We start from the raw sequence: 5,679 nt of genomic DNA on the forward strand, positions 1-5,679 counted from the left end.
CAGCCAATAAACAGCCAATATTAAATTTTTGGCTGAACGACATCCTAATTTACAAAGGTGGAGACCAAGTTAATATTAAAGCTTAAGCAACATTGTGCAGACATAAAGATGATTCTTGGAAACCAAGATGGCTATATGATCCTGTAAAACAAGTGCATCAGTGCAGATAATGTTGGTTGTGCGATAACAGCATATAAATCAACTGGAACAGATTTTGTAAATCATTGCCCATTCTACATAAATGTTTTGATATACTGAGGTTCACAAAAGAGTTTAGGAATGACTTTACATGTGTTTTCCTCTTTTAATCCCTTCAGTCACTACTGAAACAAGAAATACTGGTGATAGAGTACAACAGTAGCTGCATGATGAAAGTTCAGCCCTGCAGGATTGTTTCAATCACTCATTCTGTCATTCATTGCCTTCAGTGGGTATGTAAAAATAAAATGACGCCTCCTCTTCTGTACTCAATGACTTTAATGCATGATTACAGTTCTAACCAGACAAGCTGTGTAAACTAATCCTCCTTCAGATAACCAGGCACAAGATTTACACCTTACACACTGCTTGGAGCCACACTTTTGTCCTAGGCCCTGTAAATTAAGTTGACAGCCAAGACAAAACCCACAGCAATAAAATCTTTAAACTTTAAAAGAGTGCAGTTTTATAGAGCAACTCATTAAAGGGTCTTTCTAAAAAAGGGTTGAGTTTCTAAGAAACAAAACTCAGTCAGGATAACAACAGATAATAACCTTTTTACACATGGAGAACTCACTGCTGACCCATACTGTTACTGAAGATCATCACCCAAAAAGATGCTACAGACCCTCTGAGGCAGGCAGGCAGCCCCAAATCTGACCCAAGGACCTAAGCAATTCACAGGCTTTGCATACAATACCCAAATAGTCCAAACACAGACATGAAACAGGTCTTAGTCCTTTGTAGCTTTCTCTCTATACAGTTTTAGTTATTTACAACATTACCTTTGATCTCAGACATTGAATTCTAAACTCTTTTATTGTCAATATAGTCAATATGAATATGTTACAAATCCCCCACTTGTTGTGTCATAAGATAACTCTAGTGGAAGTCTATTTAATTGTTTTTATTATAGTCACATGACAGGCAATAAATTTTATTCTCTTTGGAAAAAGCCACAAAAAAGCCTCAGGTCAGTTCATGAAATATCAGTTATCATTTAAAAGGTCAATCTATCAACACACCGTGCAGCATGTCAGCGAAACTGGTAATAATTCAAAGTATCGCCCCCAGATGTGTTGATGTACAAGAAGCGATTACAATGATGAATGGAAATTCAGATTAGACAAACTTAAAAGTGTTAGCCTAAATACAGATGATTTCTACATAAGCCTACATAAATATATTTAACAATTAACTATATAAATAATATAAGTTTAGCAATTTACTCTATATTTTTATTATCAAACACCACAAAAAACACTACAGTACCATTTTAAAGTTTAGGCTCACTGGTTACTCATAATCTTAAAAATGTTTTCATTGTTTAAAGTTATTTTGTGGACAAATATATAATTGTGTCAACACATTGCTTTTATGTCATTAAATTTCTTTTTTTAAATGTATATATTTTTAATATGGTTTATAACATGTTTTTTATTTATCAAATTATTATTATTTTTTAAATGTGGCAAATTATAATTTTTTTATTTATAAAATGTATTTTATACATTTTAATTTATCTCTCAATTTATCTCAGGCCTACGTTCACTCTTTCAATTTCAAAAATTCATTCATTTTGAACCGTTATAATTTCCATAGTGACATTTGTGTTCCCTGCTGAAAAAACAGCATCAAACCAGCATAGGAATTATGCTGGTCTATGCTGGTTTGATGCTGGTTTAGCTGGTGGTCACCAGCATTAGCACCAGCACCTCATGCTGGTCATACCAGCAAGACCAGCATATGTTGTGTTTTAGTGCTGGTATGCTGGTGACCATAGGCCAGCATAATTCCCATGCTGGTTTGATCCTGGTTTAGCTGGTGTTCACTAGCAAACCAGCTCCAAAACACAACATATGCTGGTCTTGCTGGTATGCTGGTTTTTACAGCAGGGTTAGCCTATGGAGAAAACGTGACCCTTAGCTTTTGACAGGTCGTGTAGATATGCACACCACTATGAATGCTAGATTATGTAGGATTCATACAGTTATAGTTCTCACAGAATATACTGCCATTATGCAGGCTAACTCAAGACCAATCAAATTGTGCAGGGCTGGGGAAACAGTATGAAAAGCCATCCAGACATGACTATCCATTATTCCTGTATAGCCTATAACTTAACATAACAACACGAATTTGGGAAAGGTCACAGTTGAAATTTCAAAACTCGAATGCCATTTTTGATACACAAAAGGTTGGGTAAGTTACCTTTTTAGACAGACCAAACAAATTTAGTCATCAAACAGCTTCAGATAATTAAGTTAGAAACAAACGGCACACAATGATGTGAGTCCATGTGAGTCCAACAAAAACAGGCCCAGACAACATTTAAACTGCAGATTGTGTCGCTAATTTACGTATTTGAAGTGAAATTAAAGAGATAAATACTCATTTCATATCTTACCTGTTTCACATGCTCGACGGATTAAATTCCTGCGCAATGCTTCCTGTTATTTCCCAATGCTAGTTATCATCGCCCCCTACTGGACAGGTGATAACAACACTCCCTTGGGGTAGATTCATGTATTTATCTTCCAACATTGATACACAAATTAGCTAGCAATGCTGTTAATGCGTACAGCTTTTAAACATTTATATTTTCCATATCTGTAATAGTTTTGATATTGGTTGGTGGATGCTAGAAAGCAGTACAGGTTGACTCATATGTACTTAGTTAAATTACTATTATTTATGATGAAGTATTATCACATAAATGGTTTGAAAATGAAGGAAATGAAGTGTCACCTTCTTATAATCTTTCATAATCAAATATTAAGGGGGTTGAATTGTCAGTTTTGATTATGGGGGGGGGGGGTTTACATCCAGAACCAATCACCCCTGTTCACATTACAAGTCATTCTTGATCATTCTGGTAACATTATTAAAACATGAAATGCATTTGCCTTGGGTCATGAACAAGCTCAAGTGTCCCCAGCCCCAGTTCTTCCCTTCTGTTTGACAGCTCTATTAGGGTGTCGTCGATAAAATTGAGCGTTAAGCACATGTGCCTGTTCCCAAATTCGTGCATTATCTCCTGTGCTAAATCTACTCAAAGCCTAGCAAAGCAGCGTGGCTGTGGGCAGGTCACAGGCCAGAAGGGTGCAGTGCTGACCTAGAGGATCAGCAACAAAGCCTTTGAGTGGGCATCTAATGCCTTATTTAGTCCTCTCATCTGTGCACCTTTTGGATTCTCCACAGACCAACTGCTTCCTGTCTGATGAGAGGAGAAAAGATGGTAAAAAACTGAAAAAGAGGCCAACTGCAAACACCTTTGTTCATATCGCCATCTTCTCTCTCTTAGGTGGATTAGCTCTCTCATCCTTTGATCCCCACATTTTAATTCCCTACAGCTGAGAGAGGGAGCGTGGCCAGATTGTTTCAGATCCTGATTCACATTTTGTCAGTTGGAAAAAAATGGAAAAGCGTGATTCCTTCCAAACATACTGAAATTATTATAGTAAGAGGCATGTGTTGTTGTTGCTCTTAATCTCCTCCAAAAGCACTTCCTTGTCAGCTTATAATATTAAGGCATTGTGAGCTTTTACAATGTGAAATGCGATGATACTGTGTGACGAACAGAGAACAGAACCCTAAATCTATTCACCACCACAAATAAAAATACAGTAAATTTAAACCTTACCAGGAAATATTGGCACAAATATGGCCTTTACCTTTAGTGTGTGTACAATGAAAAATTGAAGGTGGGAAAATGCTGAGGTGTTAAAGACAACATGTCCACTCATTTTGGAGTCTTATTGCTTTTGTATCATAAGAGAAACTGACAAAGGTCCAATTTCATCTTTATTACAGGCTCCATTCGGTTTGAAGTGCAACCTGGACTGCACTGCTCATCATATCAGAAAGCAATATATAGATAAGTGGACCCTCTCAGAAAATCAATAGATGTGGCAAAGAGAGAAAAAGAGAGAGAGAGAGAGAGAGAGAGAGAGAGAGAGAGAGAGCAGTAAATGTGTGGGTTGTTCATTCCTCAGTCAAAACAAAAGGCTAACAGATAAGCGAGTCAAACGGTGACATATTGCGAGTAATAATAAATTCACAACAATATTTAAAAGATAAAGAAATGGCACATGCTTTATATAAACAATAAATAACAACATACCACAATACTATCAATGCATGACACATAAAAATATATATATATATATTAGGGCTGGGCATAGATTAATCTCATACAAAATAAAAGTAATTTTTTGCATAATATATGAGTTTGTGATGTGTGTAAATATTATGTATATTTAAACAGACACACATGCATATATATATACATTTAAGAAATGTTTTATTTAAATATTTTTTTTATTTATATATAATTTAGAATATATTAAATATAAATAAATATAATATACACATGTAAATGTTTCTTAAATACATACATGAATGTGTGTGTATTTATATATACATAAAAACACAGCACAAACTCATATGTTATGCAAAAATGTACTTTTATTTTGTATGAGATTAATCTACACACACACACACACACACACACACACACACACACACACACACACACACACACACACACACACACACACACACACACACACATATAATTGTGTAAAGTTAGTGTGAATAATAGTTCTAAGATTTTCTGAGAGAAAACATTCCCTAATTTTTTTTACCATTTTCTACAATAATATAACACTTTAAAATCATTACCCACCTTTTCATTTATTAAACCAATGTTATTAACTGCATAAAGACATACATTTATCTATTACATAACTAAAACATCTACAAACATTCTAAGAAAAGAGTTTGAGCATGTATTTTAATAAACATATCACTATGATGGATTTTCTTTTGAAGATTAGGCACTGTAAAATAGTAAGACAATGTTTGGATAACATATATATAGCCATATGTCACAAAAGAGCACATCAATTAAAAGACAAAGAAAGAAAGGGTACAAATGTACAGAAAACAAAAAGCATTTTTTGGTCATTCATGTTTATCATACATTGTTCATGTTCTGTATATTTGGTCCAGAAAACAGAAGTAGGTTAAAACCTTATAATCCCAGCATATATCTGTTGGATATATACAGTAGATGTATTTAAATATTAAAGCGTGCTGCAAAAAAAAACAAAACAAAAAAAAAACAGAATATGACTGAAAATACCAAATGAGCTGTAAGAGTAAGACAGGTGTAGTGTATTATGATAATCCGAACATTTCATTTTTTATAATTACAATGAGATTTGTTGTGAGTTTATCATAGGATGTTTTTTAATTATAATTTCTTAAAAAAAAAAAAAAACAGTTTGCTCATAAAGCATGATTTCCTCCCTCCTTATCTGCTCAAACATGTTAAACTATTTATTAAAATCAACTAATATTATATTTTCAAGTTTAATATAATCCTACACAATATGTTCCAAAGCAAAAGTGGCATTTTAAACTATTTACAGAGTTAATACTCAATACAATGGGTAACAAATTTAACAGTACTATGTC

The 5,679-nt window shown here is 34.0% G+C and overlaps 1 long non-coding RNA gene across 3 annotated transcripts in view; it reads right to left on the reverse strand.

Annotated features, from left to right (window-relative positions):
* The window catches only part of LOC129422210 (uncharacterized), a 176,106-nt gene extending 173,411 nt beyond the window's left edge, over window positions 1-2,695 (reverse strand). For all 3 annotated transcript variants that reach the window (XR_012357971.1, XR_008637299.2, XR_012357972.1), the window contains exon 1: window positions 2,606-2,695. This is a non-coding gene — a long non-coding RNA (uncharacterized lncRNA). The remainder of the gene's footprint in view (window positions 1-2,605) is intronic.
* Window positions 2,696-5,679: the final 2,984 nt, after the last annotated feature.

Source organism: Misgurnus anguillicaudatus, chromosome 16, assembly GCF_027580225.2.
Source record: "Misgurnus anguillicaudatus chromosome 16, ASM2758022v2, whole genome shotgun sequence".
NCBI classification, from domain to species: Eukaryota; Metazoa; Chordata; class Actinopteri; order Cypriniformes; family Cobitidae; genus Misgurnus; species Misgurnus anguillicaudatus.